This window comes from Nannobrachium achirus, assembly GCF_963921795.1.
Source record: "Nannobrachium achirus genome assembly, chromosome: 3".
NCBI classification, from domain to species: Eukaryota; Metazoa; Chordata; class Actinopteri; order Myctophiformes; family Myctophidae; genus Nannobrachium; species Nannobrachium achirus.
Window position 1 is genome coordinate 53,413,352 of NC_137812.1, and position 12,215 is coordinate 53,425,566.

Consider the following 12,215-nt stretch of genomic DNA (forward strand, 5'->3'; position numbering starts at 1 on the left):
CTGCCCTGAGAGTATGCAGGTTTTTGATTTAGTGATAACTGCTCCTACATCTGGCTTTGTGTGTATGTATGTCCGTCCGTATGTCCCGCAAAGCTTAGCACCGGCCAAGCTTCGTGGGACATAATGATATTAACTCATAAAAATGAAAAAGGCACCGCTCACTTCACACTGGGTGTGATTTATTTATTTTTCAACTGAACTCCACACAAGCTGACTACTTAATTTTCATTTTTCAAGCAATGGACTAATTAATATAAAAGGAGGTGTTAGGCATACATGCTGTCTTTTAAGATTAGACACCACTGGAATCAACTCAAGGGGCTGGGACTGTCTCATATTCAATCCCACAACAGCCAAGGGGTCAAGTCTATGAAAAACCTCCCTGCTTGCATGCAGGCACACATCGACACACATCGACACACATCGACACGCACGCACACGCACGCGCACACACACACAGGCAAGGTTGAGTCAGAGACAAGCTCAGGTGTGGTTGTTGTCAGGGGTCTGGAGTTCAGCCTTTAGGTCTTTCTTACTGTCAGAGACACTGAAGTCACTCAAGTCAGTATTTCCATTGTCTGCTGGTGTCTGTGTGTGTGTGTGTGTGTGTGTGTGTGTGTGTGTGTGTGTGTGTGTGTGTACTGTATAATGTGTGTGGTCTGTGAGAATGTGTATGGTCATATGGTGTGTCATAATGTCTTTGTGTTTTTGTGTATACTGTGTGATTTTGCTGGAGGGGCTTAGTCACATTCCCCAAATGCATAAGAAATACTTTTTGTACATGGATCTACACCTGCTCTACATCTGAATAAGCCCAACAGCATTATAACATAAACACAAAGATACAGTGAGGGTTAGTCAAATGTAACTCATATATCCAGGATTACTTTTTCTCACCTGTCAAAAAGATCAAGCCGAGTTATTTAGGCGACGGACCACTTTGTAGAACATTTTGGCAACCTGCCGGAATGCAAAAGGTTAGTCTGTTCTCACTCATAGTTCACGGTGTGATTGTGTGCACATGTGGTTCTTTAGTGATTCAGTGCCAGGATGTTAAAGCCCCGCGTCAGCACTTACACCTCCTTGTCCATAAATGGGCAGAGTCCCCCACCCCCCTGCTAAGGGCAAATCAAGCAAATCAACAAGCAATAGCAGAGGAACATTATATCTAACCTGGCACACCAAGGACCTCAGGTCCTAATAATGGAGCCTGTCTGCATTGTTTATACATGAAACAGCTGCTCCATTGAGCACGGCGCACGTTATCCAAGACAAAAGCTGGATTACATGGTGCGTCGCCCTAATATCACAATATCACTTACAGTTGCATGCATTATGGTAATTGACTGCATGTACAGCAGTACATCTGCCACCACTTTCATTCCCCCGACAGAGCCTTGAGAAGGAAACTGATATCATTCACAGAAAAATAATAGTACACAATACGCAAAACAACTCACAAGTGAAACAAGAGACCTTTGTCCGGCTCACAACATAAATCAAACGATTTCCTTCACAATGTATAAAATTACGCATAAACTCTGCTGACGGTTGCCCATCCATCACTCTAAATGAGAGGCAGGCTAAATAGACAGTGTCATCGTTAATTTTCTAACTAGGTACCAATCTGGCAGACAAGATATAAAAAAACAAAGAGAAAAAAACAAACAAACAGAGGCTTTCAAACTGTAAGCCTCAATTTGTCCAAAAAGCTTTCCTTTCACATCTCACCTTACCCTTGTCTAGTCTTGAGTTTCACCTGTTGGATCCAGGAAGAGGGGGTAAGGGTGGAGGCTGTGGAAAAGGGGGACAGTGCTGTCCTTGTTTTTGGCTCCAATTATGGTCCTCACGTCAAATGTTTGCCTCTGGGAAGTTCCCTCCTTCACCTCTTCCAAAACTTCCCCACTCCCCTGACACCCCAACACCCCGCCCCACCTTCCATCTTCCTCCAGGGGCCCCTAGAGCCACACTCACGCTGACTCATTAAGTGTCAGTGGAAAATTAAGCCAAAACCAAGTCTAAGAAGCTAAAGCTTCTTTGGCGTCACACTGTGGACTCTGTTAGTGATGGTCTTATCTGCTCTGGGTCTGTTCAAATGTCTCCGCTGGCCCAGACGACTGCTGAAAGACAAGTGACCTCATCCAGGAGCTAGACTGTAGGGTGAGAGTGGGGTGTTGAATCAGACAAAATGTGCTAGAGCTCTTTTGAATGGCATCAAACAAATCTATGGGAGCGAATATCAAAAGACAGTAAATAAATCTGTCTAGGATGGTACTGAATGTACACAACATGCCTTGCAGAGAGTCAACTTATTTACATTTACTTTTAAAATGATCATTATGTACAGTATGCTCCCGTGGACAGTATCCTGTGGCTGAGAGAAATGAATGCTTGCAATAAGCACATACTGTATGCATTTATATGGAAATGTATTCTCCCATTGAGAAAACAGCACAAAGCGAGACAACACCGTAATAAACGGAGCGTTAGTATAAAAATATATTTTTATAGTGTTTTGCTGTGTAAGGTCAAGGGGTCATCCTAGTAATAAAAAAAGAATATGCAAATGTAACGTTGAAAAAACAATCTGTAATCTGTCCAGAAAGGGGGGGGGGGAAAAGAGCCCTCACAAAGTGCTTACACTCAGCTTGGTTCCCAGTGCTCCCTTGAGATGAATGAGGTTATAAGAATGATGGGTGCAACTCAAAACACATGTCAAAACTGCATTTCTTTTTCATTCTTTCTCGCTTTGGCAGTGTGTCTGGTAATTAGTCAGGCTAAACCACATCCTTATTTACCCAAGTCTGCCCTGATAGATATTTTATAAAACTTTATTTTCTGTTTTCAATATATGCCTTTCATCGCTTTGAGCGCAGAGTTACAAATGGCTCCGTAGATGGCCTTTCGCGTGAGCCCAGTCTGTATCGGTTTTGCAAATCAGATCCCATAAACACAAGTAAGGCAGTTTGTGCTGATGGATCATTTATAAATATAGAATATGTATTGTCATATTATACTTCCTCTTCCTCTGTGCCCCTAACGTATTACCGTGCTGAGCCATGTCAGATGAGGAGGCGATCACTCCCCCAACTTCCTCAAGGAGTGAACTGATAGGCCTGACTGACAGTATAAAAGAACAACTTGGTGCAGGGGCGTCACACCAAATTCTGGGCCCTGGGTACAAGGATTCACTGCGGGCCCCCCATGAATGTTAGCTATTGAAAAATAGCAGATATACAAGCTCACAGCGCGGCACCGAGTGCCGCGCTGCGAGCTTGTAGATCTGCTATTTTTGAAAAAATTGTGAAAATGTGTGCCAAGAAACCTATGTTTTCATGTCAGTGATGCTCAAACTTTTTCATGTGAGGGACCCCCCATCTCAAAATATTTAGTTCCAGGGACCCCCCAGAAGCAAAATTTGAGTTACAAATGTTCACTTAAAAAATACATATATTCAAAGATTTGCGCACATTTTCACGACTTTTCAAAGTTACTAGGGCCCCTCCACCTTGGGCCCTAGTAACTCAGTCCCACTTTCCTACCCCTTGTGACGCCCCTATCACACATGATTAACTCTTTAGTGATATATAGCAGGCTCTTCATCTGCTGTGGTGGGAAGGCTATTAGTGGTGGGGTTCTGCCCTCCTGTGGTCAGCACGGTTACTCTCTAAAAGGTGTCTGCAATGAATTGTGTTGCCCACCTGGAGTTGTTCCTGTGACACCAATTTGAGGTGGCAGGAAAAAGTAACCCAAAGAAAATGACATTATCCTCTTTGAGTTCTCTTCCACGTGTTCCCATCTGTCATCTCCTTTGGAAGAGTGGAGACATTACTCATGAATATTAGTTGATGTCAGCCTTTTCTTGTTTCTGTGAGATATTTAAGCTGTCAGTATCTTTAAAAGGGAATCGTTTACTGCTTGGCTCCAATGTAGCTAACGTGGTGGGCTGGTGGCCCTTTGAGTCTTGTTTAAGGCTATGTGAACTGAACCGATTCCCCAGCAGCAGCACTGGAGAAAGAAACAAGACTCGTGCCGAATGTATTCACCGTCACGACGGTGTCGCGCACCGAAAATAGCAGATCTACAAGCTCACAACGCATCATATCAGTGACGCGTTGTGAGCTTGTAGATCGGCTATTTTTGGTCACACAACACACACCGTCATGCAATGAAGTAGAAATCGGTCAACAGGAAATTCAACCCAGAAATTAAGAATTGCTGAGGTCAACTAATTAGGCTATTCAAATATACAAACAGACACAGTTAAACTTTGAGTCATCGTTTTTGCTATTCTAAAACATCAATTTAAAATAAGATTTTTTTTTTCGAAGACCAAGAAATGGGCCATTGGCCGAAACAGGACACAAACCGCCATTAACAGTTTCCTATAAACTCAATGTTACAAGGGCAATTTGGCTTGGCTCATTAAAGACTACCACCAAAAATAGCCAGCTTTCTGAGAGAAAATACAGAAATGTTTGCTGCTGGTAAGCAGTGCTTTTACAAGCCCCTGCAGGGTCATAACATGGCTAATAGATTTCTTCCAGTAGAGAAGAGAGGGCCTTTGGGTAATCTGTGTTCACTGTGAACTCTGGCGACGCATGAAACCACACACAGTGGAGAATGTGAGAGCTGCTCTTTCAACTGCGGCCAAAATACGTCCATGATGGAGCCCCCACCAAAAAACTGTATACAACATTTTCCAGCTCCAAAACACGTTTCTGTCCCATCTCCTTCCAGTATTGACAAGAATAACGTTGATTAATTTTGTTTCATAATTGTGTGTAATTCTTTTCCTCCCCCTGTGTAACGGATAAACAATTTATGATCGTTCTCATATGATGGTTTTTCCATTACATAATAGTTGTGTAAGCTGTCAAGGTATTGTGCAATACTCCTTATTTGATCAAGACTTCTGTATGACTCATCAACACAGCAGTATCGTGAGGATGATCAGATTAGGCTAAGTTACACTTTGTTTTGATGCCATAATCAAATGGCCAAGTGATCGAAGAAAAAACAAACTAACAAACATGGTAACACTTTCTATGATGCCCATGTTTATAATGTATTATACTTATTATATTATAATCTTATTAAACACTGTATAATTATTATAAGCAATCATACTCATGTATTATCTGCTTATAACAATGTGTACAATTACAGTTATATAAGAATGTACTGTACTGTAAATATAACATATTATAAAGCCATTTAATATGACCTTTAAGGTCAAACATCATCATTGGTCACTCAAAGTACTCAGGATCATAAATCTCATACTGTAGTTGTAAATATATTATAACTAGTAAGACACCTCAGGTCTAAAGGGCAAGGTCACAGCAATTCTTGGCCATTTGGCCAGTGATCTATATCGGACCAGTTACCCATATATGGAGACCCCTGGTACCCATGTATGGGGATCCATACTGTATATGGAGATATGTTGTGAGAGCATAGAGTTATAAGTATTGTGAGAGCCCAAACATGCTTGCTCAGTGCTTCGTTATATGAAAGTCCTATGATGTCTATGACATCTGACATCATACCCTTTTATGCCCATACATGGAGATCCCTGTCTGTAGAACCAGCCACACAGATATGGGCTGTCTTTCTTGGCCATATATGGATTCTGTAAGTGTGGTATGTGGCCTCCATATATGGGCATTCCCATATGAAGTCCTGTTAGATATGGGCTTAATATTGATGACAACAGGGAACTCCATGTATGGGCATAAAAGGGATTCTGTTAGTGTGACATCACAGTGAAGCCAGAGCGTGATGTCAGAGCTCCTTTCTCCTTTCTTCCCTCTGCCTAAAATCCTTTTATTGAAAATAGCAAGCAACTGAGCTTGTAGATCTTCTATTTATGTGCAGAAATAGCAGATCTACAAGCTCATTTCGATGCTGAGCCTTTGCAAATAATGCTCTGAATCAATATTGATTGTCCTGTCTCTCTATCTCAGTATGGTATTGTAGGCTACTAGGCTATAATGTTGATATGATTTGATTTGTGATGTGTTTTTACTGTTAACTACGTCAGCCATAGAGTTTTCCTTATGGGATGTTATGGTTCTTGAACAGCTGTTCTAGATCTCTGACCTTTTAGTTTTACGTCTTTCTGTAGGCTAATGAAGTGCTGATGGGACCTTTGGTTCTAGAAATAAAATATCACATCCGAACTTGACCGAAAATGAGGAGTGACAGGATCTTGAAGCCATTCCATATGTTGCGAGTTGTGTCTGTCTTCTCTGGTTGGGAAAGTACATCAAGTCTGCTTTGAAATGCATTTGTTTGTACGTGGAATCCCTTTGAATCTATACTCCAGACCCGTTATTAATGAGCTGGTTCAGTGTTACATTCCATAGACCGAATGAAAAACTTTAAACAAATTATTTCCATGGTTTGTTGGTCTTTGTGCGTCTTTGAAAGGGAGTTATTAGGCAAACACCAAAGCTGTGTTTTCTTGCATTCTGGAATTCTACGCAAAATGATGCCTGCTTTCCACAAAGAGGATAAAGTAAATAATATGAAATAGACAAACGCATGGTAATCAAGAGTTTAAAGTTGCACATTTAAAACGCCATACGTTTTTCCAAGGAAGTCAGTGCAGTGTTAACATGTTTTCCATGATGACCTGCTTTGATGTATTTACAGTATGAGGAGATACAAAACGATTGATGAAGAAAGGGATTAAAACACAAAGAAACACCAGGGCAGTTCCTACTAAGTTTGGGAAACAGTAGAGTAGACAAGCATGTGTCTCCTCTGATACACATGATTTTGTTAGCGAACTCTTTTCACCTGAGAGTGATGCTATTACTCAGTTCCACACTGGCTGACCAGGCACCCACCAACCCTTAAGAGTTGGGCTTCACAGCCAAGAACACTGTCCACACTGTATTGTGTTCATAGTACCCGGCCAAGCCAGATGCACCACACAGGATTCAAACCCCTAGTGTCTGTGGTGGTGGCATGCATTTTAGCTCTGCACCACCTGGAAGCCCACAACCATTGTATTATACTGCTGACCGCTAAGAAGCCACATGTGTCAAGTGCCTCCCTCGAGGCCACTGTGATGGTAGCTGGTGTGGGAGGGGAGAGAGTTGCTCAGACTCCACTTTTCCCATCAAGTCTTTCCCAGACATTTCAACCAGCAACCTTCCAGCCACAAGTTTGAGACTCATCTGCATGCCTTTGTTTGAAGTCTCTACTTACTTAGAACCAGGATCAGTTCTTGTATTGACTCTAGACTATGCCTTTCGCGCCTTGATGTGGTCGCGTCAGGCAGTAATTGGGGACATGATTGTTGGTTTCATGATTAGATGCTTCGCCCACCGCACACACACGCTCTGTGATTAACCGCAGATTAAAAAGTCCTTTGCACTTGTCATGCTCAAATGCATCCATTCAACCACTGCTTCAAAACATTTTTGGATGCCTGGCTGGTTTGGTTTTTAGGCCCCAGATAAAGAATAGATCTATAGGACCTGCTGTGGAGAATTAGAATCCTCCCTTTCTCCTCATCTTTCAAGGTGATGTCCTCATGTGACATGAGCATGGAGAACTCCCAAATATTCAAAGCAGGTCCTGATGAAGGTGCAGGGGCGTCACACCAAATTATGGGCCCTGGGTACAAGGATTCACTGCGGGCCCCCCATGAATGTTAACTATTGAAAAATAGCAAGATATACAATACAATAAATTGTAGATCTGCTATTTTGGAAAAAAAAAATGAAAATGTGTGAAAATGTGTGCAAGAAACTTATGTTTCTATGTCAGCGGTGGTCAAACGTTTTCATGTGAAGGACCCCCAAGATGATATGTATTTGGCCACAGCTAGACCCCCCCATCTCAAAATATTTAGTTCCAGGGACCCCTCCCCGGAAGCAAAATTTGAGTTACAAATGTTCGCTTAAAAAATACATATTCAAAGATTTGCGCACATTTTCACGACTTTTCAAAAATAGCAGATCTACAAGCTCGCAGCGTGGCACTCGGTGCCGCGCTGTGAGCTTGTATATCCGCTATTTTCAATAGCTAAAGTTACTCCACCTTGGGCCCTGGTAACTCAGTCCCACTTTCCTACCCCTTGTGACGCCCCTGGAAGGTGGTTCTCTATTAATGATGATGACAATTACAGAACGTTGACGCATGTCTGCGTTTGGGGAAGGGCGAGGAGAATGTGAGATAATGTTTTTTGGGGGAAAAAACCTGGAAAAACCCTCTTGCAGTGACGGAATGAACATGTTGTCTTATCTGACTCAGTCATCTGAAGCCAAGCTGTGTATCTCACAGTCGTACTGTATAGCTACAGTATGTGTATCAGGCAACCTCAACAGTTTTCCTTTCTGAGAGTTATTTTTGTGTCAACTCGCCTCTCTGGGATGTCCATAACAATATTATGGGCTATAATGACCAAAAGCCAGAACATCCTGAAGTGAGTAAGGCCATGAGGAATACATTTTCTCATTTCTGAAGCCAAGTGTACAATTTGCCCCTGGACCAAGGCAAAGCATGGAAGCCAAAATATGACAGTACTTTTCAGACGGAATATGAGTTTTCTGGGACAAAAGTGATGATTCATGCTGGACAGAATGATTTGCATTTCAATATTGCATGGTTTGATTTGATGTGAGTCAAGACTTCATATGTTTCTTGATTACTTCAAGACCTTTTGGATATGTGTACAGCCCTGTCAACTTGATAAATGTGTTGTTTCTTAAAGATTTTACCCAAACCCTATTTTGAAAATGATGCATAATTTGTTGACCCAAGTTGTTCGCCCCAGGATATTTCCCAGTGCCTGTTAACTTCAACTATTGGGACAACACTGACCTCTCATGCTCAGAAGTGCGAGTGTAGCCCTGAATCTTTCTTTATGCATTCGATACATTACACTACAAGGCTGGATTGTAGGGGGATGGTGTTTTCCTCTGGTGTTTCAGTCCGAGTGTATCAAAGGTTGCGTTCGGAAATGCGCACCGGGTGTGTGCTCAGTGTAAGTGAGTGCCTAAACCCAACCCTAATCCTAACCCTAACCTCAGTAAAACTATGCCTAACCCTAACCCTAACCTTAACCTCAGTAAAACTATGCCTAAACCTAACCATAACCCCTAATCCTAACCACAAACGGGGCGCATTTACGAATACACTCGGACTGAATCACCAGCAGAAAACACTCTCCCGGATTGTAGGCTTAGGTCGAACACCCTTTGGTCCGACCACCAAAACCTAACCTTAACCCTAACCTCAGTAAAACTATGTCTAAACTTAACCCTAACCTTAGTAACCATGACGCGGGTTATTAGCTGACCTGCTGACGCTGGTGAGTAGCCAACCTCTCCTGCTGACGGTGTTCGACCCAACGGGAGTTCGAAGGTCTTCTACGCACACATCTATTGGCGAATACTATACGCCGTATAGTGACAAACCGCAAACCGGAAGTTTACAGAATGTATTGAAGTCTATGAGGGGTGAGGGGTAAAGTGACAATGAACCACGTGACCAGCATTGTTTCTGACCCCGCAGTGGCACTCTCTGATTTAATAGACGACTCTGGTTCGACCTATGGGGCAGTCCCCCATGTATGTATGTATGTATGTATGCATGCATGCATGCATGACAGTTCCTCAGCATAGGGAGACACATAATTCAAGCTAAAATTATGATAAATGAGATTACATTTGCACACAGAGCTGCATTCATTTGTCTTCGTCTTGTATTATCTACTAAATCTCATTTAATGTATACATGCATCAGAATTCTTGTTGAAAAAATCACATAGACAACAAAACAACTTTCTGCCCAAAGGTGATTTTACTGTCAAACAATTTTGTCTTTGCATAGCAGAATAGAATAGTTGAATGGTCCTGCACACTGTCTTCATTTAGCTGTTGTTTATTAGACAACGTTTCAGTCTAAACAACCGTCATCAGGTATTATTCTCTTTACCCATCCTATAACAACTAGGAGCAGTGAGCAGCCATTCTATGGTGCTCGGGTGAGCAATTAGGGGTTAAGAGTCTTGCTCAGGGACACACAACGACACATTTCTGGCCTGGCCTGGAATCGAACCTGGGACAACCAGGGCCGCTGGCTCCCTAACTCTCAGCTATGGCCACCCTATGTTAGCATAGCCACAAAACCATACAACACTTTCACCTGCTTCTGATATTCTCTCAGTGCATGGTGCTCTATCAGACAAAACAAATCTCCATCTGGATAAGTGCTTGTGACAAAAGTGGTTTGTAATTTCACATCGTGTTCTACTTCTTTCCACAGACTTGTGCTCTGTTGTCGCTTAGATTCAGTTGCACAATTCAGTTGTGCCTCTGGGTCATCATGCCGATTTCTTTTTTGTTCCTGTCTTTTGTTTGTCTTGAGGTGAGATCTATTTATACAACAGGCTCCTTGCACCTTTTCATTTCACCTGGACAAAATAGTTTAAACTATTTGTTTTCAACACTGCATATCAAGTACACAACTGGGCGTTTGCCAACTTACAAAACCGATTGCACTCAACAAGGTAGAAGCTAAAGCATTTTATTGTATTTATTTTTTTCATTTACTTGTCTTTATTATCATGGTTATACTTATTCAAGTAAACTAACTAATCTGTGTACCTATATAGCCTAATGCGCATCATGGGTCTCATACATCTTAATAAACTTGTAGTACACACGAATCCTCCAAAACAAAGTCACGTCATACTGTAGGTCAGTTTTCGTTACAAAGTGGTAAATGGGCATTTACAGTATATACTGTAGCGCCTTTATCCAAAGCGCCTTTCCCCATTCACACAATGATGGCAGAGGAAACCATGCAAGGCACCAATCTACTTATCAGGAACAGTTAGTGGTTCAGTGTCTTGCTCAAGGACACTTTGACTCTAACCAGGGGGAGCCAGGGATTAAACCGGGAACCATCAGATTCCCATGTGGTGCTCTACCTCCTGAGCCACTGCCACCCCAGTGCCTCAGGAAAAAGTTATAGTCATTTGCTCCACAATTGCACTCCCTTCTGTGACTGTGCTTCCTGTTTAGACTTTGATCATAGCTTAAGATTTGAGACAGAGGTATGAGAAATAGGCTTGTGACTGAAGCAACTGCTGGATAATCTCAGCAGCCAAAGGGAATGTGAAGAACCTCTCCCTTTCCTCTACATCCACCATCTAAGCATCACATTTTATGGGTGATATAGACTTAGTTGCACGCTGTTGTCACACACCCAAAAATAGCCAATCGACAAGCCCGATGCGAACTCGTGAGTTTGTAGATCTGCTATTTTCAGCACGCAACACAGCACGTTACCAAGTATAAATCAGACATTACCCCCAATTACGCCAGTGGAGCTGCTCAGAGGCCAACAGCAGACTGTGGTTACGCTAGGCAGCGCCTGTTTAAATGAGTATAATTGTATGGGTGCGAGTTAAGGTTTGCTGTAAGAGCATCTTAGCAGTCATTCATCCTGGGTAAATAAAAAGGTTAAATATTACAGCCATTATCAAGTCAACACAAAGTCCAAGCCGACTGTAAACTCAGAAACGTCATTCCATTGCATGCAGCAGACATTTCAAATGGGAATGTATAGTCTGCAGCGCTCTTTGACTCAAACAGTAATATTTCTTTGTCACCCCTCAGTGAAAATAGGCTTCAGGATTGGTAAATGTGGGGGAGACGGCTGAGCTCTGCTAGCAGACAATATTTTTTGTTATTTGGTATTCTAATTGTTTGGCAGCCATAAAAACACACATTTTATCAGATCTGTTAAATAAACCTATAAGCAAAAATTGCTCTTAACATCATACAGGACATTCTACCATGAGGGCATCATGCTGAAACAGGAGATAATACAGTAGATGTGTGGTTTATTGTAACTGCCAAATTAGTAGATTATAAAACAGAGCAGAAAGCTGTAGCATGAAGAACTGTGGAAATATAAATCTTCCCCTTTTCTGTCACTGCTCTGCTTTTACAAATGACAAATGTTCTGCAATGTACATCAGTGGTTCTCAACCTTTTCAGGCCGTGACCCCCCAAATAATCCTATTTTCATTTCACCTGGACAAAATAGTTTAAACTGTTTTGTTTTCAGCACTAAGTTTTGTTTGTAATGCCTCAGCACTAAGAGTTGAGGCATTACATTTTGTATAACACGGTTCTATTGTGAAAATAGCAGATCTACATGCTCACAACGCCTCGCAACAGTAT